Genomic DNA, 25490 nt, shown 5'->3' on the forward strand with positions numbered 1-25490 from the left:
TGTTGTAGTACAAACAAGCCAATGAAAGAATTAGACACGCTGTAAAATGTAAGACAGCTGAGAGAAATAAAGTTAAATAAAAGAAGTATTGTTAGTACTCTGGATAATATATACTTTAGGAGAAAAAAGGAGCTTTTCCAGTTCAAATAAGATTCATACTGAAGAAGGTGAATGCATTCCTCAAATTACCATTCTGATCCGCCATCTCAAAAAAAAAAATCACTTGCCCATGAATGTCTTTTTTTATTGCTGGTTAGCAAGGTCATTAAGCACAGGATTAAACAGTATTTCTCTTATTATACACACACATACATATGCATATATATCCATATATATATACACTTATTCTTCTAATCTTCAAAGATATGTAACCGTACATTCTCTAAATAAACATCCATTGATAGCCTTAATGACAAAAGTGCTTTGTAAATGTGAAGTTTTCTTATTAGGACCTGCATTTTTGTATTTTTTCCACTAACATAGAAAGCTTAGAAAACTTCCAATCTTATTGATACCTTCAATGGTCTTTTGCAAGTAAATCAGTGTGCCTCTAATGATCATTCTTTTAAAACACAGTGAAAAGAGTTTTTATCCAGTGGACTCTACCATTTTTAATACACAAGAGAAGTACATTATTGAAGTGCTTATTGAAAAGTGTTAAAGACTTTCCATGATAATTTTGTAAAGCAAATCCAATATTACAGTGAACTGGGTAAACAGAGAAGACATGAGAATATATTTATTCATCGAAAATTGCATATTGGAATTTTCTAGATTTACAAATTGCTTTTGGAGGTAACTTTGTAGCAATCAGCATTCGTTTCCTTAAAAAGTGAATCAGTATTATTAAAGAAGAGCTTTTCTAATAATGTTTACATTTAAATAAATGTTTTATTGTGTGAACTATCTGAAATGACAGCAAATGTGCATATTTGCCACAAAATAATTTTAATGTTACTTTCTGTCCTTGAGGTTTACAAAGAGAAACTTATTCAGATTCCTCACCAACATAAAGGTGTGGGTCAGGGATGGTGATGGCCAGAGAGCCCTTCCACATCAAAGCCAGGGGAGGGTCAGGCTCTCCTATGAGATTATTCACTGACCTACTACAGTAATGAGGACAGCTGACTGGATGGAATCCAACATCTCTTAGTACGCCAGCTTTTTTCCCCTAGTACTGGAGTTTGAACTCGGTGCGTTGTGCTTACTTAGCTTGTGTTCTCTCAGTTGGCATTTCACCATTTAAGCTACCCTTTTAGCACCATTTTTCTCCTATGTTCCCCTCATTCTGCCACCCAGAGAAGATATTTAAAACATGACAGTAGGGCTGGGGATATAGCCTAGTGGCAAGAGTGCCTGCCTCGGATACACGAGGCCCTAGGTTCGATTCCCCAGCACCACATATACAGAAAACGGCCAGAAGCGGAGCTGTGGCTCAAGTGGCAGAGTGCTAGCCTTGAGCGGGAAGAAGCCAGGGACAGTGCTCAGGCCCTGAGTCCAAGGCCCAGGACTGGCCAAAAAAAAAAAAAAAAAAAACATGACAGTGAAGATGCAAATGGGAAAAGAGTCAAAGTAGGGATGTATGATTATAAAAATAATACTTTTATAATGCGTCACTGAATCTTCCTGTGGCTTGACACATGTGCCAATCAATGACCACTTAATGTTTACTGAAGTTTTCTCTGCATAAAGTGGACTTGATAGAGGAAAAATAAATAAAACTGATTTTGAATTCCTAAGCCAACACAAAGTGATGCAACATTTTATCTGATGGAGAAATCTGAAGCTAAATGTATATTGGATTCATTTTCTCAAATTTTCGGCATTCTCATTGAAATTTTAGGCTATATAAAATCATACATTTTATGAACTTTACATTTATCTTATTCATACATAATGCTATGGTAACATTATTTTACACACTGATAATCTCCTGATTAAAATCATTAAAGAGTTCCTCACTGTTTATTAAGTAGAATGTAAAATTAAAATTTTAAGAATTTTCCTTTTCAAAAGCTTTAGTCTCATTTCTGGTCATTTATCCTGTGTGATTCTGTCTTCTTCATTCTTTCTTTAGAAACCATTTCAAAGGCTACAATGATAATTCTCTAATTTCTCCTTCCTTTGTTGGTCATGGGGTTTGAAGTCAGGACCTGGGCACTATCCCTGAGCAGTTTTGCTCAAGGCTAGCACTCTACCACTTTAAGCCACAGATCCACTTCCAGTTTTCTGGTAGATAACTCAGGGCTGGAAATGTGACTTAGTAGTAGTATGCTTGCCTAGCATGCAAAAAGCATGGGGATCAATTCTTCAGTACCACATAGACAGAAGAAGGCAAAAACAGCACTGTTGTTCAAAAGGTAGAGTGCTAGCCTTGAGCAAAAGAAGCTCAAATCCTGATTTAAAGCCCCAGAACTGGCAAAAAAAAAAAAAAAAAAAAAAACTCATGGCTGTCTGGGATGGCTATGAACTGTGAGTTTCAGAGTAGCTAGGATTATAGGTATTCACCACCTGAAACCAGCTTCCAATTTCTTCTACTGGTGTTCATTGAAGGCCTTTATCATAGCCTGGTGGTAAGTCTTTAGAATAAACGTAAGACTGGCACACAGGCTTGACCCAACAAAAGCTCATTCTCTGAGTCTTTGATGTGCACGCTTAGAAACAGACATAACCTGTCTTTTCTACTCCCAGGACTGAACAATAAAGAATTGCAAAGAGAACCAAAAACCTAAAAAGCTGAAGACCCACAAGACCCAAGAACAGCAACTAAATCAATGTTCTTCTACAGTAGCTCTCCTCACAGGATGAAATGTGGTCACCCACTTAAACACTTCACAAAATCAAAGCTCTCCCGTCATTGTTCATATCCCAAAGGAGTTGCCTTACAACCTAGGATCCCCTCAAGAGCCACAAAAAAAAAACAAAAACACAATTTTTACTAGCCTGGTTTGCTGAGAAGGTCTGGTGATCAACCTCTGAACAAGTTACCTTGTGTAAAATTACAGATAGACACTATATGAAAGACTACAAAGACAACTTTGAAATCTCATATTAATATCTATCTACGAAAGGATACTTCCTGAAAACATGTTTAATAATAAATGGATTTACATTGATATTGAATGCTCTGAATACACAAAGTAAAAAAAAAAAAAAGCAAGTCAAATCAAACACCACATATCCATGAAATACTAAATCTACAACTCCTACACACCCAATAAGAATACCACAATATAATTACTAAGTCACAGAGAAAAAAAGAAAGGTTCATACCAAAGTCAAGGTAAAATGACAGTGGTTTTAAAGCTCAGGAATAGTTAAAGAAAAAAAAGTCTCAAGAACTCATCAGAATCCCATGAGTTACTCAGCTCACCACTGTTCCTCTTCTTCTAGATGCTGGATTTGAGCAGCTGAAAAAAGATGTGTCGCATCAAAATCAAAACAAGCCAACTTTTGACTGTTAAAGCTTAGATACAAGATGGCTGGAAACAGGATTGCCATGTCCAAGCCCAAGTTAGCAAAGTCCTTTTTTAGGGAGATTAATCTTTGTCTTCAGGCTTGAAAACCCAGTGCTGTGTCTGGGAAAATAACTACTCCACTACCTGGATATTGCACTTTGTGTTTCCTCCAGACCTAAGATAAGAGGCTCTCCATATCTTTTCCAAAGAAAAGAAATGGCTTCAAAGTCCAGGAGACGGGTCACACTATATTTCCAATAGGATTAGAGGACCTGCCGAATCACCTGACAAGAGAATTAGTATGAGGAAAGAAAACCCCCCACAATTGACATACTTCCTCAGGAAATATATGTCAAAAGTTCTTTAGTAAACAAGACTAAATACAACAACTATTCTTGTATACTGCAAAATGACATGCTCTACTTTGAATTAAACAGCAAAAATATGCTCCAAACTTTTGCAATCGTACCTCGACTGGTTTTTTTTTACTTCAGAGAATGTATATACTCCCAAACTAACATAAAGAAAATTCAAATTAAGCATAGCTAAACAGAATTTATGGCCTTATATCTATTTTAAGTAACATGCATAAATGATATATAGTCAATTAAAATGTTACATAAATGTTTCTCTTAAAGAATGCAAAAACATCCTAGTTCCTATTAATCTTCCTTTGATATGTTTAGATCTTAGCAATCAGCATAATTAGCATTTTCAATATTAAATGTAAAATGCCCTTCAAATGAGAATGGAAAATATAGCTGCATGTTTATACAAATCAACTAGAAACCCCAAAACTGAACTTTAATGTAAATTTTTCCTAGTACAGTACCTATTCTTTAACTTTGCAGTTACTTTGAAGATTTACTTAACAGGAAATTGGAAAAGATAATGATCATGAAGAAAGAGATCATGGCCTAAAACATGTGTGTCTCACATAGCATGTTTTATGTCTCATTAAATATTTGCAGTAATATATTTCAGAAGTAAGCATCCCATGTCAAAAACCAACCCATATGAATTTATTCCCCAAATATTTTCTGTAACTAGTAACAAGTGTGGGGCATGTTAAGTTTAAGGAGTACAAGTTAACCCTACCCATTACCTGTTCCATCCATAGGCAAGTCAATTAAACTTCCCAAAGTTCAATTTTTCTAAACACAAGTCACTGACAAAAATGACAGATATGTAAGTCATGTAAGTTAATGATAAAATATATATCAAGCCCTGTGATCTTGCTCTTGTAAGAGCACTAATGGGATCAGACCTTCAATTGACCAATCGATGTTGAAAGTTTTCACAGAATTGTTGCAGAATAAGGAGGGGAGAGATGAGTAGTTCCTGATTTCCTACTTTTTATATCTACTGTAGTCATCTTGTATTCACTTATTCTTTCAAAGAATCTCTTTTATTTCCTACCAGACACTTCATTACTAGATAAATTGACAGTCCCAAAGTTCATACTTAACTTTAACAAATATATTTAACAAATATAAATGAATGATACACTGTGAATATGGCTTTAAATATGTCTTCCAAGTGTTTGTGTATTGAAATTTTATCCCCAGTATTGCAATAAGATGTACTTAAGATATTTAAAAAGTGGTACTGAATAGAGATACCTACTTGGTCCTCTCAATACTTCCTGTCATGATCCTTCTCACTTATGTGCCTACTTTATGTCCATCACTATAGGAACCTCAGAGCCAATAAATAAAACCTCTTTTCCTTTAAAATACTCAGCCTTTGGCATTTCATTATAATAACAACCATCCAACTAATATGGAAAATAGGTGTTGAGGGGTGGAGTTTATACTGGACCTGTACTTGAAAGTATAGAAGTTCATTTAGAACTAGGTAGGAGACAGATTGGAAGAATTTTGGAGGAATAGGGCAAAAATGGCATAAAATGCTGGTAGCAGAGCAGAACAGGTGATTCTGATTAGGTGCTGAGAAGGTAAGGGAATAAGTAAATGTCGCATGGAAATGAAGATTCAATTGGACATTGAAGAAAAGGCCATCCTCCTCATCCCAACTGCAAAGACTTCAGAATACATTCTGCCTGAGTACTAAGACTGTGTGGAAGACCAAACATAAAAGTAATGCTCTAGTTTATTTGGCAGGAAAAGAGTCAAAAGAAAGCATACGGATGGTAGTGTGGGAGGCAAGCCTGGCCTTGGAGTATATGCCACTGCCCTAAAAGACATGGCTTGACAGTGCACTGCACGCCTAAGACTACGCAGAATGCTGTGTGTTGTTTGCCCTGGGTCACGAGCTCCTCCATGTCAGGTACCACCACACCCTCCTCATTCTTGAGAACTGAGCCAAAGAACCTGGTAAACAACTTAACCTTTAAGGTAATAAGTTACATTGGTTGCTAGGCTGAGTAGGGTATTATAATTAGTTTTTAAAAATGTATATACGCTGCTGTGCTTCTGCAATAAAGTAGACTTGTCCCTTGAAACCTGTCTCTGATGTCTGCATTGTGACTCACCCTTACCCCCCGAGGACCACCTCCGATTAAAGAACAACATTGTAGTAGCATGGGTGAGTTCCAGGAACATGATGGAAGGTGGAAAGATGGAAAAATCCACAGTTTGAGCAGGGCAAAAGAGTAAAGACATGTTCAGGCAAACAAAACAATAGTGCATCCTATGACCTGCTTGCCAATCATACACACACACACACACACACACACACACACACACACACACACACACACACAAGATCTGGTGGCTTCCTATCAAGAGCATTTCAGAAATGTCCAAACTTGCTCTCCAATCACAGGTTCAGAGACACTCAGTGGCACAATTGTTTTGTGGAAAGATCTCCAGACATCCTTCACAGACTTATACTCCAAGGCCCTCTCCAGATGCATCTCTGGTTTTCTGGCAAAGTACTCCACAGATGCAGCCATGATTCAATAAGCCTGAGGTACTATATGTGACAATGGCAGACCTTGATGGCACCCATATAGTGCCAATTTTACAAATTGTGAGGGTATGACAACTCGTGCTGATACTTCAAACCGAAGTTTGAATAGCCTGGAAAGAGTTTGCCACAAAGTCTGAGCCTCTGCTAAGACACAGGAGGAACCCCAGAATGGTACAGCCACCAGCAGTATGACATACCAGTTGTTCGCAGGTACTATCTCTGAGACATGAAACTATAGAAGCAGTGCTGCCCATGGTCTTGGAGGCTCGTCTACATTAAGAGGCTGGGTTTAGACCTTTATGATTTAATGTCTCTTCTATTAGGTTTAAGTTTTTAAACCAATTACTTTTTCCTGCTTGCCCTTGGAATAGTAGTGTTTAACCCATGTCTGTGACACATTTTTCTCTTGCAAGTATGAAAGCTGATTTTGCAGGCTATAGAAATGTACAACTGAAAGAGTCTTCTTGAGATCTTGGACTTGAACACTGAATTGATGCTGGAGTGAATTTAGGCTTTGGAAATTATTGGTGTAGAATGATAGTATTTGTCCTGGTGAGAAGATCCTAAACCTTTGAGGCCAGGGCTGCAATGCTCTGAATTGAATATGGTTTAAATATGTGTCCCAAAGTTTTACATTGGGCCAAGTCATGACCAGTCTCTCACAACACTGGCTTCTTGCCTCACTATGTTCTCTTACATTTTCATCATTATAATATCTGCCATGAGATCTTGATCAGAGACAATTCCAGTGCCAGGACCTTGAGCCTGTGACTGTGATCTAAATAACTTCTTTATAAGCTACTCACTCTCTGGTATTTTGATACAGTGATGGAAAACAAAGTGCATGGAGCTTTCTTATAGATTAAGAAAGTTTAGTAAATCATATTACATATGTACAATATAGAATTACAGACCACAGGAGGAAACGTAGGGTATTATATTAGAAATGACGGGGGGAAAAAATTAAGAATAATTAGGGACATCCAGATGCCGGTGGCTCATGCCTATAATCCTAGCTACTCAGGAGGCTGAGATCTGAGGATCACAGTTCAAAGCCAGCAGAGGCAGGAAAGTCTGTGGGACTCTTACCTCTAATTAACCACCAGAAAATAGGAAGTGGCACAGTGGCTCAAGTGGTAGTGCACTAGCCTTGAGCTGAAGAACTCAGGGACAGCGCCCAGGCCCAGAGTTCAAGCCCCACAACTGACAAAAAATAATAACAATAAATTAGGTACAGTCTCAGTTATATGAGAGGCAGGCCATACATATTTCAGTGAGTAATGTGGGAAAGGAAGCATCCCAGTAAGAAAGAGCATCCTGCATGATTTTGTTGTTTTTGTGCTGATTTTATGGCTAGAACTCAGGGCCTGGGTACTATCCTTGAACTTTTTTGCTCAAGGCTAGTCTTCTACCACTTGAGTGACAGCTCCATTTCTGGAGTTTTAGTGGTTAAAGAAGATAACAGGCTGCCTTCAAACTGCAATCCTCAGATCTCAGCCTCGTAAGCAGTTTGGATTAAAGGTGTGAGTCACTGACACCGGCCATGTGCGAAGGTTTTGAGTTAGGAATTGATGGTTGTTTCCAAGGGCTTCCTATGGAGAGAAGAGGACGGTGAGCAGAGCAGGGAGAAATATTAAAAGAGATATGAGAGAAGTCTAGGTCCTATAGTGGTTGGTAAGATATATATATTATTTTTTGCCAGTCCGGGGGCTTCAACTCAGGGCCTGGACACTGTCCCTGAGCTTTTGCTCAAGGCTAGTGCTCTATCACTTGAGCTAGAGAGCCACTTCCAGCTTATTCTGTTTGCTAGGCAAGCACTCTACCACTAAGCCATATTCCTAGCCCCCTAAATATTTTTGTTGTTGTTAGTTTGGGGGTTTGAACTAGGGGCATAAGTGCCCCTATTGAGCCACTCACACCTGGCATGACAGACATATTTTAAGTTAATAAATATTGATTTGTCACTCACGGAGCAATAAAAGAACATTGAAGTCTTTTAATATGGAAAGTCAAATCTTTTGTTTTAAAGTATTATAAAGATTAGTCGATTTCTGTATAGATATGTATTACATGTAAGATGAGTCCATGTATGAAGCCAGCTACTGTAGTAAACCTGTTGAGATGACCTACACAGATCCCCTTATTGGACCAGTGCACCCATCTCCAAGCCTGTGAGTATTTGCCGCTCATCATGCACACCTGAAACTTTTGCAGAGAAACTTGACCTGAGACAGCGTTTCCTTGTTCCATTCTAAGGGTATGAAAAGCCAATCTCCTTTAAGAACAGACAACTCTGCCATGTCCTTCCTCTGTGGGTCAGAACAGGATAGGATTTACTTGAGACGACATATTCAAATTATCTAAGTGATGGCTGTATTGGTCAGGTTAAATTGGAGCAGATACTAATGGACATTAAAATCTAGCAACAACAGTTTAAGTAAAGGAATAGAAGCTAGGTATGGGAGAGGCTTTAGCTGTCATGAATTTTTTTTGGGGGGGGGGGTTAGGTTTGGTTTGAAGTTGGAGGTTGTGAGTTGAGTTTGAGATTGAAGGAGATATTTGAAGGCTGCTAAGATGGCCTGAAGCAGAATGATCAATTTTCAGGAGAGCAACAATGTACCAGGAAGTGAAGACTTTGAGAAAGAATAACAAGGTGAAATCTGAAGTGCATAAAGATTCACTAGTAGAGCATATTTCCACCAATAAAACAAAAAGGTAAGGTGATAAATGTAGGAAATATTCTTTCCTTGCTGAAAGCTTGCAAACTAGGTGATATAAAGATGAGGGGAAAAAAAGCTACTTTGTGGTTCCCATTTTTTAACAAAGTAAAATATATAGTTTTCCACTCAAGACTTAAGTTTTTGTTTTTTCTTTGTTTGTTTGGGTGGGGGGGGGCATTCCTGGGCTTGAACTCAGGGCCTGAGAACTGTCCTTGGCTTCAAGACTGAAGTTTTTAATAAATCCTTCAAAAAGCCAGGCACTGGTGGCTCAGGCCTGTAAGCCTTTAATCCTTCCCTACTCTGGAGGTTGAGATCTGAGGGTCACAGTTCAAAGCCAGTCCAGACAGAAAAGTCTGAGACTCGTATCCCCAATTAAACAACAGAAAACTGCAAGTGCATAGAGATGTGGCTCCAAGTAGTAGAACATTATTAGTCTTGAACAAAAGAGCTCAGGGACAGTGCCTAGGTCCTGAGTTCAAGCCCCACCACTGACAAAAAAAAAAAAAATCCAGATGGCCAGGACTGAAGGGGTGGGGTAGATCATGCTACCCTTAGAACACCAAAGCAGGAAAGCCAGTGGTACTAGATTTTCACTTCAGGTGGTGTTTATGAATTTACAGTGGCACCAGAATCTCCCTGCACATAGCTTATTTAGCCATTTTCAGTTGTACTGGTTCAAGAATGGGCATAAATGCAAGTGGATTGTTCGGCAAAGGACTGCACTTTTGCCTGCCCAGATAGAAAGTGTAGGTGTTGAGGAATTAGAAAGGTTCTAAGCCAGGTTAAAACTACTGTTACAGCCCAATGAACCAAACTAAGTATATGAGGTCAAGGAGAGAAGAGAGGTAGATGAAAAAAGGGACCTTAGAATTTCAGATGGTTCCATATCTGGTAAAGAGAACTTTGGATATAGCTGTGGGGATTGATGGTACAAGACTAGAATATTCTATTGTAGATGCTTTGCATGGTACCATTTCCTACAATTTCAATACTGTGGTCAACCATCTGTTAAATACTATGAAATGTCTTTACAAAAATAATCAGAGTTAAATTATAAAACAGTCCCCATGAGTAAATTCTACCAAGGAAACACAAATATTTCCCCCATTTTTCTATGTGAAGGAACCTAAACTACATACACAGAAGCCTTTATTTAAATAAAGTTTTAAGAGCCATTTGGGAATTTTTTGTTGCTGCATTTCAGGGGTTAATCGCACTAATGTGGCCTTGGCCTTCTCTAAGTCAGCACAACTGATCAATCCTCGTTTCACTGATTGCCTCACTCCTCCTTCTCACATAAAGGCAGTGGGGGTGAGAGAAGCCCTTGCAAAACGTGTTTGCTCTGTTTGTTATTCTGGACAAAGCCGATAACGAGTTGCAGCTGCTGTACAGAGTGTACTGCTCGCTGAGGCCATTGCTGTAACTTATAGATAGAAAAAGCAGCCAGAGATGTACCTCAGGCTGAAACCAGAGCTACAAATAGGACACAGTCTTTCCAGACAGGACATGCATTTCATTATCCAGCAATTTCTTCCAGGAGGACAGTTTGATTGGCCAGACAACAAACCAAACAGAAAAAAAAAAGAGTTTGTGTTTTTTTTCTTTTTTAATGTCACAACTCAGCTGAAAGAGTCCTGTTTCTCTGACCTGAGGAATTCATTTTTGTTGGTCTCAATAAAGATGGCTGTAATTGTAGGTGAAGCCCCATGTGAAATATGTGAATAAGTATGTCCCTCAGGACAAGAGGACATCCCTGGAAAGTCACATCTTGGGGTAATGCCTCAGGCCTCACAATTTCTATTGAAGGAGATACTTGCACACCCAACCCCTCATCCAACTGAGTTTTACTCCTCTTTCCCAAGTAACTCATGGTGCTGAATCAAAATATGAAGCCAACAATCAGCCTGTGACCAAATAGGTCTTTACCATGAACTAAGAGAATAGCATCATTTGTCTGTTACTTGTGACATCATTTTCTATCTTATCTCTGATTTTTTTAATAGGATGTGAGGAAGACAGTAATCCATATTAAGAAGTTTTATTTAAAATGAAAACATATTTCAAAAACGGGACGATAAAATGGTCAGCTTCTTCCCAAGCTTGGTTTAAACAAGTTCCTAAACAAGTCATTTATCTTTGTGACCTTCGTAAGTTACTTTCACTTTTTATTCTGGTCTTGGGCCTTGGACCTAGGGCCTGGGCTCTATCCCTGAGCTCGTTTGCTCAAGACTAGAGCTCTGCCATTTTGAGCTGCAGCTACACTTCTGGTTTTTTGAGTGGTTAATTAAAGATAAGATTCTCACGGTGACTTTCTGCCAGGCTGGCTTCAAATCTTGGTCCTCAGATCTTAGCCTCCTGAGTAGCTAGGAATACAGGCATTAGCCACTGGCTCCCAGCTTTACTTTAATTTTTTTCAAGTTTATTTATTCATCTCAACAAGTAGAATGATACAACTGCTGTGTAGGGTTGTTAAGAGAATTTAGATGCCTCTGCCATAGGTGAGTGAAGAATACTCTGTCACTCTTAGAATACAAATTTGTCTAGCTATTGTGTAGCACAATTTGTCACGATACAGTAAAAGGTAAAAATGGGTACCCTAGAGCAATTACATTTCTCAGGATGTAATTTAGAGAAATGCACAAAATGTTAGACATTATAGATATATAGCTATTCCTTTCCACATAAGAAAACCTTTGGGAATAATAGTTAAACATACTAGTGTTCTTTTCTCTCCTGAAATTCTTTTTACTGACCTTCTCCACCTACCTGTCTATTTATTTTGGAGTAGCTGAGGATTACTACCAGGGGAAAACAAGAGAAAGGAAAAGCTAATGCTCATCTTCTCATATACCAATAGAATTTTGCACTATGACAGCAGCTGTAAAAAGTAGGACTTGTCAGCGAGAAAGGATGTTTTTACATCTTTAAACTGCTATTAATTTATTGTGACCCAGTTTAGAGGATCTAGATTATGTAGCACTCTTTCACTTCAAAATGGCCATTTTTTATTTTACAGCATTGAGGTAGAAGGTAGAAATAAATACAGCATAAAGGGAATGGTTAGCCCGAAGTCCACCACTACAGCCACAGGGGTGTAGGAAAAAGAAAAAGATAGAAACACAGGGGTCAGATCAGCATCTTTCATTCCCACTTCCAACATCAGGGTCCAAACAAGGACTACTCTTTAAAGCAGTAAGGCTTAACAGGTGTAGGCTACACCATTACATATACCTGAAACAGCTTTTTCTAGGAACTGGGGACCAAGAATGTCACAAATCACTGCAGTTCTGAGAGAATCAGAGGAATCAAGGGAAGTGAGGTCAAGATGAAAAAACTATTGAAAGTAGATTATTTAACACAAGTAACAAGTGGCCAAAAAGCACTATCATCTAGCCTTGAGCAAAAAAAAAAAAGAAGCCAGGACAGTGCTCAGGCCCTGAGTTCAAGGCCCAGGACTGTCCCCCACCCCCCCACCCCCAAAAAGAGCAAACTTGCTTAGCCTCTCTGCAGATATTATGGAGGGATTAGAGGACACCATGGAATCACACAAGGTCAACAATCAGATGCCATCTGGAAAAGGAATAGGAAAACCAGCCCAACTTACCTAAAGGGAGTATTTGAATTGCAGTACTGGACTCAAGAAAAGAAAAATTATTAAAAGATTTTTAGAGCATGAAATAGTGTTATTTCTTAATTTTTAAAGCTACATCTTCTCTATTTAAGTGATGCTACTGTGAGTCATTCCAAACTTTGTTTCAAAGTAATCAATGGAAACACTACTGAGCAAAATACCGTATGCTGACCCTGTACAGTATTTTATAGCAGCTTACAAGATTAGAGAGTTTGAGCAAATACTGACACAGCACTTTATACCAGGATCTGTTCTGATGCTTTTTAGGTGTTAATGCATAGATACTCTACTTCAATAATCCAGTGAGAAAAGCTCTGTTTTTATACGTGTGCTATAGAAAGAAACTGAGGTACAGAAGTTGTCTTCTCAAATATCCCCCACTAATTGATCATCAAACTTAGAATAAGGCTCTAAGGCAGAATGGTGGTTAGAAGAGAAAAATGTGCCCAGTGTAACATTAACCACACAGACACAGTCATAAGACAACAGTATACAACTATATCTGTAAATGACTAAAAAAAAAAGGCCTGAGAAGAGTTAGTAGTAATTGCGTCATCTGGCAATGAGAAGGATTGTTTTTAGTCCTACCTTCTACTACTTTAATTTTTTCACACAGAAAATATATCAGGGCACTTAGTCATTTTACTAAAACTTGATAACATATATGCTAAAATCTATGGCTGAAGAAATAGTGGTAATATTTTTGTTTTTTGCTTTATCTGGAATATGCTTTATTGAAGAAATGAGAAAATGCCAACAGATATGCTAGATAATATTGAAAGTTAATAAGTTGTACACAGTTGCCCTACCATTCCCACTGCATGTCAAAGGATTATTTTTTAATTTTGCAATAATAAATAGGGATCAATGGTATTCTCCCAAGAACAAACAGAAAAGTTACTGTAGGAAACACGTTTTCCATTGGAAAAAAATACAAGATGAAAAGTAAATTATTGAAATTAAATAAAGAAATGTATATCATTTTAATGTACTGAATAAGATTTGCCATTATAAAATTCAATTTTGCAATTTTTCACCAGACCTTGTAGAACATGCTTATAATCCCAGCCCTCAGGAGGCGGAGGCAAAAGTACTGAGCTGGTGGTCAACCTAGGCTATACTGAAACCCTATCTCAAAATTTAAAAAATGGTGATTATTTCTTTTAATGAGCAGTTGGAGTATCATCCTATACATGCTACTTTTTTTGTAATCTGCTATCTGAACATAGAATACTTCTAATGGAACATTATTTAAACCTATGTATAAAAATAGCAATAAAGGTAGGCTTATTGTAATACATTATAAAGGCCTTTGTAAGGTTGGAATTGCCTTTAAAATTTGAATAACATGCTGGTACAAGGTTTAAAATCTGAAAAGGGCACCCTTAAGTAATTTAACTCAGAGACCTATGGCACATGTATTCTATGCAGAAGCTATATCTAAAATACATGATAAGTTATACAGGACTCTAGACTTTCACACACAGTGAGGATACCCTTAGGAGGAGAACACAAAGATGCAATGCCAATATGCATCTGATCATATAAATTAATACTTATCAAAATGAACTCCAGAAAATGGTAACAAGGGATTTTTCATTTAAAAATGTAATTTCATAATGCAACTGTGTAATCATTATCCCTACTTTAAATTCTGCTACAAAAAAATGGTTAACCTAAAAAAGATAATAAATGTTGCATGCTGGTGGCTCACCACTATAATCCTAGCTACTCAGGAGGTTAAGATATGAGGATCACAGTTCAATGCCAGCCCGAGCAGAAAAGTCTTGAAAAGCATGAAAATCTTATCTTCAATTAACTACCAGAAAGCTTAAAGTGGGGCTACAGCTCAAAATGGTAGAGCACTAGACTTGAGCAAAAGAAGCTCAGGGACAGCATGGACAGCATCCAGGTCCTGATTTCAAGTGCCAGGACTGACCAAAAAAAAAAAAAAAAAAACATAAAGACATAGGACATAATCCTCCTCCAGACCAAAAGTATATTAAAACAAAAAACAAAAACCTACTAAAACAGAAGAAAAATCCATGAATGGTTGACTACAAGTTATACATTAACATTTTAGCATTATATTTCATCTCTGCAGTAGACAACCTGTATAAAAATGCACATGATGCTTGGGTACATTTGTATGTACACACACACACACACACACACACACGCACGCACTGATAGTGGATAGTGTTGTTTCACCCTGAGATTAGTAGCAGTAGGAGCATTGTAGAAGAGGAAACAGCTGGTGTTTTGTAGGAAAAAAAAATCTGCTTCAATCTCCTTGCAAGGCCAGGCTCTGGACAAGAAGATCTGTCAACAGCACCTAGCTGATGAGTGAATCATCTCATTGGCAATCCTGCGATATTCACTGCTGTTGTATAGTTTCCATATATAAAATGGCACAGCGATTAGGGAAATGTGGTGACTTAAACTACAAATTAGTGTTATAAAGCATATATCTTGGAATCTAGAGTATCATATTCCATTAAGATTGCAATTGAACAGCAGTTGGGCAGTGCTGAGGTAACACCTAGAGAAACTTGAATGTGTCAGAACTTCCCAGAGCGGCTTTGACAGGTGGTTCTTAATGATGTTATGTATGTATGGCAGACAGAGCAGTATAAGAGGAGAGCAGTTTTGTGCTATGGTGAACTGGCTTACCAGCCTGGACATAGAGAACACAAAGACTCTATCACTGCAGCCTCACAATTAGGCAATTGCCACTCCACAGGATACAGACCAAACACAAAAGAAAATTATTCACATGGCAAATGTTTTATCTATTATAATTGCTTTTCTCCCTTCCCTTAGCCCTAGCCCTTCTCACCAGAAAATGGATTGAAAATTAACCCCTTAGCAATGTACTGTAACTGAACCTGGTAGGGATTTAAGGAAATAGAAATCCACAACTGATAATTCCTCTGTAGATAATATATAATATGCTTCTGTAGCTTATCAGCATTCCAAAGTACAAAAGCTGAAGAAATTCCTGCTCAAAGCACATCTGGTATTGTTAAGATGGAGAATGGGTTTCTGGTGTGTTAAATTGTGATTCAAATTTATCAGAGACTCATGAAACAGTGAAATCCATGTGTGAACTTTTTTTCATATTTATTTATCCTGTACTAATTAGCCTTAATTTAGGAATATAAAAAAATATTCAAAGTTCCTAGACAACAATTCATTTATATATTCTTCTCTTATGGTATGTACCTTTTAAAAATATAAGATTGAATGTACAAATTAATTTGTTCTTTACAAATGTACTAGAACACACAGTGAATACCTGCAGCTGGTATTCATAACTCCAGTGGTCATTGAAAATCTACTAGCTCATTTTAGATTTTCAACCTACTGAGTTTTGTTGTTGTTGTTTGCCAGGCCTGAGGCTTGAACTCAGGTCCTGGGCACTGTTTCTGAGCTTCTTTTGCTCAAGGTTGGCACTCTACTACTTGAGCCACAGTGCCACTTCCAGCTTTTTCTGTTTATGTGGTACTGAGGAATTGAACCCCAGGATTCAATGCATGTTAGGCAAGCACTCTACTACTAAGCCACATTCCCAGCCCCACTACTGATTTTTTTTTTTATCTAAAGAAATAACTAAGCGAAATTAAATTAAAAATATGTATATTAAAAACTATATAGAAATATTTCTAGGTTATTAGTATTACAGTACTGATTCTCTTTTGAATTTAGAAAGGATGGGTAGCCTGGTACGGGTGGCTCACACCTGTAATTCTTGCTAATCAGGACTCATCTGAGGATACAGTTTGAAGCCAGCCCCTGCAAGAAAGTCCATGAGACTCTTAATCTCCATTTACTACCAGGACAGCAGAAGTGCTGCTGTGACTCAAGTGGTAGAGTGCTAGACTTGGGCAAAAAAGCTCAGAGACAGCGCCCAGGCCCCAAATTCAAAAAACAAAAATTACAAAAGGTATGGATAATTAAGCTGGGCACCAGTGGCTCACACCTGTAATCCTAGCTACTAAGGAGGCTGAGATCTGACAATAACAGTTCAAAGCCAGCCAGGGTAGAAAAGTCCACTAGACTATCATCTGTCGTCTACTATTAACCTTCATAAAGGTCAGAAGTGGAGCTATGGCTCAAGTGGCAGAGTGCTTGCCATGAGCAGAAAAGCTCAGGGACAGCTCCCAGGCCCTGAGTTCAAACCCCAAGAACCACACCAGAAAATAGAAAGAACTTATTGGTAAATCTTAAACTTTGTGCATATATAAAACCTATCTGTAGGACCATAATCTCCACATAGTGTATTCAGGATGGACTTAGTATGCCACATGACTAAATCTGATATACATGTAACATCAGATCTGGGTCTGCAACCCAGCTGTGCCCTGAATGAACCTGGACATAATATTGACAACCCAGTTTTCTCAACTATCTGACTTAGGGGAAAGGGTTAAGCTGTATAATTTTGCCCAATAATTCATGAGGAGCAGTTCAATGTCATCAAAGAATTAAAAAAAAAAAAGAGGGACAAGAAACCTCGACTCTGTTTTTCAAATACATGCAGTAATGAGAGAAATCAAGATGGTCAGGATAGTATTTTTGAAGTCTTAACTGGTATTTTTTTCTTTCCCAGGAGTTCCTGTGCTTCCTACTCTGCCCACTGAATCAAACAAGAGCATTCCTCATTTCCTGGAGAAGGTAAATATAATAAAGAACCATACTGTTCCTTATCAGCTTTGATATTCAAACCTTTATTTTTAAAGCCAGGCAATAGAGACCAATGTTTGGAAAGCAAAGCTTCTAGGTATTAGAAAATGAGCCAGGCATCAGTGGTTCACACCTGTAATCCTAGCTACTCAAGAGGCTGAGAACTGAGGATTGTGCTTCAAAGCCAGCCGGTGCGGAAAAGTCCATGACTCTTATCTCCAATTAATCACCAGAAAACAGAAAGTAGAGCTGTGGTCCAAGTGACAGAGTGCTAACTTTGAGCTGAAGAGCTCAGGGAAATCACTCCGGCACAGAGTTCAAGCCTCATGACCACCAAAAAAAAAAAAAGAAAAAAAAAAAGGAAAATGGATATTTGTCCATCCCAATGATCCTGAGAGATCAATTGACTCAGCATAGTATTTATATCATAAAACTTAAAGCAGGGATGAAAAAGGAGGTTTTTCTAACACTAAATAGGAAAGGAGAGGGCTGGAGAGGAAAACCCTTGTGATAAAGGCTGGGCATGTATTGTAGCATGCTAAAAACATGGACAGATATCCTGAAAGTCCAGATTCTAAGATTACTTTAAATACCTAGAGCACAGTAGCTAATGCCTTGCGTCTCACAGTTCTCATAGCCTGAGAGCATTGCAGGGTCTTGCCGGAGCAAGGAGATGGCTGTTTCCTGCACGAGCACTATTGTGGTAACACCAGCATTTACTTGGCTTGATGGTGTTGTGTTGTGCTCTCACTGGCTAACGCATCGCAAGTGTCAGACTTACAGGATTTGCTTTCTAGTATTTAACATAAATATACCATATAATGTATTGTTTGTGAATTATTGAAAAATGTAACGTCCTATTCAACTTTCTAAAACTGTCTGCCAAAGGCTTAATCCATTCTGGCTTTGTTCATGGTTGGTATTTGGGACAGAGTTTTAAGTGGGATCGTTATACTCTACGAGTTTGTGAATTTTATCCAGATTGAAAGCTGGGAAGCTTGAGGTCAGATGAGGCACAGGTCCAGAGGTACAATTTATATTTTGCATAGAAAACAGCAAAGTTCTTGAGTAAGCAGTAACGAAAAGCAGACAATGCTCAGCGAGCCTGTCCTCTGAAATCAGAGTTCAGACATGAGCAATCACCTACCTAGCCATCCAATTCAGAGATCTAGCCAGGTCTACATGAGCCATATGTACCAGAGCTGCCCATGAGGCCACGAGCTGCAAGAGAACTTCTGCAGCCCAGTGAAGCCAGCAAGCACCAGGGAACACCAGGATGACCTATAAGCCATTCAGAATCTTATAGTACTTCTACAGATAATTGAAGGGAAGGCAAAGAATTTGACCAAATTAACTAAGATGACATAGCAAGAATCTTCAGCCAAGCAAAATAGATATGAGATTTGAACTAAGTCTTAGGAATATGAAAACACATGGTTTCTTCTCTACACCTCTAAATTTCACATTTTAAACCCACTAATGACCAAGCTCCAGTGGCTCATGCCTGTAATCCTAGCTACTCAGGAAACTGAGATCTGAGGATCAAAGTTCAAATCCAGCTCAAGTAGGAAAGTCCAGAAGACTCTTATCTCCAATAACCTACTCAGAAAAAGCCAGAAGTGGCGCTGTTGCGCAAATGATAGAGCGCTACCCATGAGCACAAAGAGGCTCAGGGACAGCATCCAGGCCTGAGTTCAAGCCATAGGACTGGAAAACAAAACAAAACAAAACACTTAATGGTACTTTATCAATTATAAATTGTCATGTGAAATCTCACTGAGACTTTTTGGAAATGTTTTCTATTTTTTCAAGGGCTCTTCCGAATTAACAAAAATCACACAATCAAGGTTAGGGAATAAAGTCAATAACTGCCAGAGAAGAACAATTCTAGAAATGTACAAAAGTGGGCACCGCCTTATACAGTAATTGTTTGGAATAGTTGCTACAAGAATAGACATTCATTTATCCTTCAAGAATGAATTTGCCATGAAGCAGAAGAAAGATAAAGTGATTACTACTGTCCCTCCTTTTTCAAAGGTGCCCTTCATCCTTTCCCAGCACAAGAGAGAAAAGTGCACCTGAAGAGAGAGGAATGGCTATCCATCACACAGGGCTGGCTGCGTGCCTAAGCAATATGTGCATCCATGGGCAGCCCCTCCACAAGCAGCCTCTGCCTCCAAAACATTGCTTAGTTCCCCACAGGATATCCTGACACTTCTTTTAAGAAGCTGTGTGACAGCAGCAGCGGAGTGCTAACTCATCAGAACATGTGGCAGGAACATCCGACATGGCTCTATTGCTTAAATTATACTTTGAATAATCAAGGAGCCACCAGAAAAGACAGCTAAGGACACTGACTTAATTGAACTTTTCACAGTCAGATTAAACCAAAAGGAGAGGCTAGTTATCCTGTTTTCTTCAACAATTTTGCTTTGCAGAAAAGGAGCAAGTACACTTGGCCCCGGGATTTATATGAATGATCCCTTGATTGAGCTCCCTTAGTGGACCACTATCTGTTGGATGATCCTTCAGGAACCTTCTAGAAATAGGTGTGGAGATCATCACAAGACCCTACATTACAGTAATCAAGTGACAACTTTCTAGAAAATATATGAATTTATGGTTTTGGAAAACAGGGTAAAAGACGGAACACTGTCACTTCTGTGTTGGGGTTTTTTTGCCCCTCCCAGCTCGGACTCTTTCTTCTTCCTTTCCACCCTCCTTTTGTCCTCTCCCCTAACCCTCGGCCTGCAGGTAAGTTAGAGTGGGACGTGGGGGTCACTCCGACCTGACGAGCACAGGATCTGCAGTAGATGTGTGATCGCCTGCAACGAACACATGCAACGGGGCCAGCTTCTTAGAGCAAACTGACTTTATTGAGAGAAGGACAAGGGGAGATGATTCCGAGGGAAGGGGGTTGGCCAGGATTCCGATAGGCTAAGAGCTGTCACCTGACCCCCAAGGGCTAACGTCACTCGAGCGCGCCGGGCTGGCTAGAAGGTTGGGGGCTGTTTGCCCAACTGGTTCCTCTGGATTCCAATCCAGAGGGGGTAGCAGGGCCGCATTCCCCAGGGCTGGGGGAGGGGCATCAAGCCCCTTCCATCAAGGGGAAAGATGGACCCCAACATCTGCCTCTTTTATATTTTTTTTTTCGGACAGCAGGAGGCGCCCTACTTGAGAGCGCGCCATGTCTTAGGTTGCCCCCCCCCCATGGGGAGTCTTACCCGTCTTGGGCTAACGCCCTAGCTCTTCAGGCTGACCTTCCTGCCCGGCTGGCGGGCCCGATGAGAGGCCTTGGGGAGAGTAGGATTGGCACTCGAAAGAGAGCCCTTATAATTTTCTCCCATGCCAGCGGACCTCAGCGAGCAGCAGGTCCTAGGGGTCGAGTGACGAGCCTCATGGGGTTCTTATATGGCTAGAAGGCCAAAGGCCACTTGGTACCTAGACATCTCTGGCCCATCGCTTACAACAAGAGATCCGTGTGTCTAGCACAGGGCAATGTAAACATGATGTAAATGGGAGCATGAAGCAGACATGAGCATAAGCAATCGTAATACAAGGCAAATGCAAACATGAGCAACTGTAACACATGAGCAATTACAACACAGGCACAAAGCAATGAAGGGTCTCTTATCTGGGTCAGTCCATAAAAAACAGAGGAATTATAGTCCAGTCTGGTGTTGCTCAAGGTGGCACAGATGGCTCTTCCTTCCCTCGATGGTGAGGTAGAGGGGCAGGTTCAGGTCCTGGCGATGTGGCAGCCAGGATGCTGGTAACTTAACAACTGAGGTTAGTAAACACTTCATAGTAAACATTGCAGCAAGGTACCAATCCCTTGCTTATTGTAAACATTTATCATAAAACATTAAGGTGTCCAAGTCCTTTAGCTCCTATTTCCCTCCAATGGGGACCCCTGAGATAAGCAGCAAAGGGGGGAGCGAAAGGAGGAACAACCGTGCAACATAACTGAATCTGGATACATACAATTCTTGTCTATGCATGTCCTCAGGAAACTTCTTTTGAATGGTATAGCTGAGATTGTAGCCTCAAGAGAGCTTTACGGCCTCATCCATCTTCTGGATCCCCTATTTATTAAATGTGTGAACGTGGGGAAATTTCCAAATTGCCTTTACTGTGGGTCAGTTTCTGTGTCAGAGCTTTGCGGTAAAAATTAAGGACTGTGTCTAAAACTTGAATGCTCTTCTGTTTATTGTTGTTCCTGCTGTTGTTATTAGCACTTCTGCAAGCTCAAGACCCTTTATTCATGAAACTTCCGCCTTCCAAACTTCTTATTTAATTGAAGCATTCAGAAAATCAGAAACTATGGGCTTAAGGCCTTCTGTGATTCCAAGACTTCATTCACATGACAGCGAGGAAGATGGTAGCAAACCTTGCAACATGCTCACAGTTGTTATACACAGTTCAAGGCAGTCTTACAACTGGAAAGTGACTTTTGTCATGGCTTTGAAATGGCCACGTAATCTCATACTGTTGTTGTTAGGAAAGATCAAGCAGACTAGGAAAGTAAGGGGTCAAGAGACCTCCACTGATCAGATTAGGCTTTAGTCAGTGCTACAAGGGACATATGGAACCAAGCATGTGAGGGTTTTAGGGTTTAAACTAGTGGAATGTGAGACATTGGTGGATTGTGTCTTTGTAGGTATAGCAGACTGTCCCCTTTGGGATCTATGATGTCCTTCTGCCACCAGCAGTCCTGCATTTTCAGAAGGCCAGGGATGAGGCTCTGCTGAGATTAGCTCAGGGATGAGGGTTCTGATAAGATTCTGGGAAGGAGAATTACAAGAGCTTTGGGGAGTGGGGTGACAGTGGGAGCAACAAAGCAGATTCCTATCAGTTTTCCAAAGAGCTCAATAATAGTGAAAATTAGCTCTTGCATCATGAAGACATGTTCAATCTAGAAGATCTAAGCAATCACAAAGAATTTTGTTGCTGTTTTTTAAAGAGAGTGCTGTGTCCAACCAAAAATATAATTTTTTCCCATTTAGGTTGTGGATCAACACCCATCAGTGTTCTACCTATCAGAAAAAAGGCATGGAGACTAAAAATTATTTGAATAGCACTGAATTCTCTGGTAAACACATATTTCATAGAAAAGAGCTCCCAAACCAAAGTTTTAAATAATTTAAAACTAAGCATGAGAATTTAACTCAATACATCACTTCAAAATTATAAGCATCGGGCTGAGAATACAGCCTAGTGGCAAGAATGCTTGCCTTGTATACATGAAGCCCTGGGTTCGATTCCCCAGCACCACATATATAGAAAACAGCCAGAAGTGGCGCTGTGGCTCAAGTGGCAGAGTGCTAGCCTTGAGCAAAAAGAAGCTCAGGGACAGTGCCCAGGTCCTGAGTCTAAGGCCCAGGACTGGCAAAAAAAAAAAAAAAAAAAAAAAAAAAAAAAAAAAAAAAAAAATTATAAGCATCAATATATACCACTAAATCCTAAAGCATTTGGTTGAACCAGCACCAGTAGTTCGCGCCTGTAATCCTGGCTACTCAGGAAGTTGAGATCTAAGGATCATGGTTCAAAGCCAGCCCAGGCAAAAAAGTCCCAGTGACATTTTAATTCCCAGTTAACCACTCAAAAACCAGAAGTGGTACCGTGGCTCAAGTAACAGAGTGCTAGCCTTGAGCACAGAGGCTCAAGGATAGAGCCCAGGCCCTGAGTTCAAGCTCCACAACAAAAGTAAATAAATAATAAAGTATTTGGTTATCTTTCTTGACACAGGAAAACATTGAAACTCCAGACATAGGTACTATCACTTACATATAAGTAAGTGACCCTTTTCAATCTCTAAAGGAAACAGTGGAGAAAACAGAAAAAGCCTATATCAATTTCATATTTATATATCAAAACAAGAAACAGAATGTGGGTCTCAGCCTCCTGAGTAGCTAGGATTACAGAGCTACCAGTCCCCAGTAATTAACCCTTTCTCTGAAAATTTGGCAAAGATTCAAGTCTTGTTGCCTCATTTTAAGTTTGGAGCTGTCTTTTACAGTCCTCCAAAATCATTTTAACACACTATAAATTGCCTCTTGGGTCTTTGTGACTTAGTTAAAATTGATAAAATGCTTATCTTTGCCCTCCTGGGATCCTAAATGAAAACCATGAGGCAGAAACATAAAGTAAATGAAGGAGCTAACCAAGTAAGAATGACATTGCTGTTTAATTTTCAGGGTTCACATAGTGCTACATTTGGAGAAAAAAAAAAAAACTTTCATTTGAACCAATCAGAAAACTTACCTAGGAACAGAAGGTACAAGATCAAATTAAATGTATATATTTTTCTACCAAAACACAAATATATATATATATATATATATATATATATATATATATGGTGTCCACAAAAAGGAAACAGTCTACAAAGCCATGCAACACAGAAAAAAAAAAAGGATTTAATTATTTGTGCTTAAATTTTAATGCTCAGAACAGCCTAAATATTTCACTTCAGACTAAGGCTAAATTATAATCCTGTTCCCAAACTCTTTTTGGTGGTAAATTGTAAACGACTTGAGCAAACTGTTCTGGAATCCTAATGCGCTTCAGATTGCTATCAGTGGCTCAAACTTTCCAGAAATTCTCTTTTGTCTTTTCTCATTGGTTAGGCCAAGTGAAACAGACCCTGTGCACATAACCTCTTCAAATTTGAACAAATACTTGAATGTACAGCTTTGGGTTGGACTGCCTCATTAAAATGTTCCCAATTGATTCGTTTTATTGTTCACTTTTTCAGTAGGCATAGAATGTTAAGTACCAAAGAAATAGAAATCCTAAAATAACAAGCAAATCACTTGACAATTGAGAGACCATTACACAATGCTAAATAGAAACCACAGGAGCTAATGGCTGGCAGAGGAGTGTTGTTCAAAATTACGAACTGAGCAGAGAATTATCTGTTCTGCAGAGTTTATACATTTTTCTTTTTCTTCTTTTTTGTTTTTTTTTCTGTCTTTGCCCACTAGGGTTGAAATTGATTCCCCAGGGCTTTCAGCCCCAAGGCTATGATCTTTCAACTTGCAGACAAGTTACTCCTGTCATCATTTTTTCCTGTATCAGAGACCAGAATTTTTAAGTCACATAGAATTTCCAGGCCTTGTAATTTTATTCAACTGACAACCTGGCAAGAGTTTGCCGTACTGTATTATCCATTGTGCTTCAAAATATAAAATACAAGACTGAAGTTTAAATAAGAGCAAAGTTTTTCAAAGGGCATTATCCCTTTTGTCCCATTTTTTTTCTTCTTTTAAATTATCTAAGTAGTTGTACAAAAGAGTTGCTATTTAACAAAGCAGTTTATTAATGCATTTTGACCAGTGTCACCCCTTTCAACATTCTCATCCCTCCTCTAGGCACCCTTTCCTCACTTTTCTTAATTTTGTAGAATATACATTGAATTTTTGACTATATTCCCCCCTCCCCCCGCCCTTTCTCTTCATTGTCTACTCCTCTCCCCTGGAGCTCATCCCTTCCCTTCCCTTCCTTTCAAGTATAGATTTCCTGGTGTTTATTTTGTTGTCAACATTTTATTTGTTGTAACAAAGGTAGTAAGTGTGAAAAATCATGTGTAACACATACCAAAGACTGATTGTTGGTAAAAATGCAACTTTTGGAGCCACTCATTAGCTCTATAGAATCTAAATTGTTACAGCTAAAATTGGGGACCTGCATATTTTTTTAATGGATCTGTTTTTATTTCTTTGCCTGGGGCTTGAACTCTGGGCCTGGAAGCTGTCCCTGAGCTTCTTTTGCCCAAGGCACTACCACTTAAAAAGCCAATTCTAGCTTTTCTGAGTAGTTCTCCTCTGGGACTCTCCTGCTCAGGCTGGCTTCCAGCCACAATCCACAGATCTCACGCTCCTGAGTAGCTAGGACTACAGGTGTGACATACCAGCATTCAGCTGAATTTTTCTTTTTAAAAAGTAACATGCCCAGGGGCTGGGAATGTAGCTTAGCAGTAGAGCACATGCCGAGCATGCACAAAGCCCTGGGTTCAATTCCTCAGCACCACATAAACAGAAAAAGCCAAAAGTGGCGCTG

The sequence above is a fragment of the Perognathus longimembris genome, chromosome 4, assembly GCF_023159225.1.
Source record: "Perognathus longimembris pacificus isolate PPM17 chromosome 4, ASM2315922v1, whole genome shotgun sequence".
NCBI classification, from domain to species: domain Eukaryota; kingdom Metazoa; phylum Chordata; class Mammalia; order Rodentia; family Heteromyidae; genus Perognathus; species Perognathus longimembris.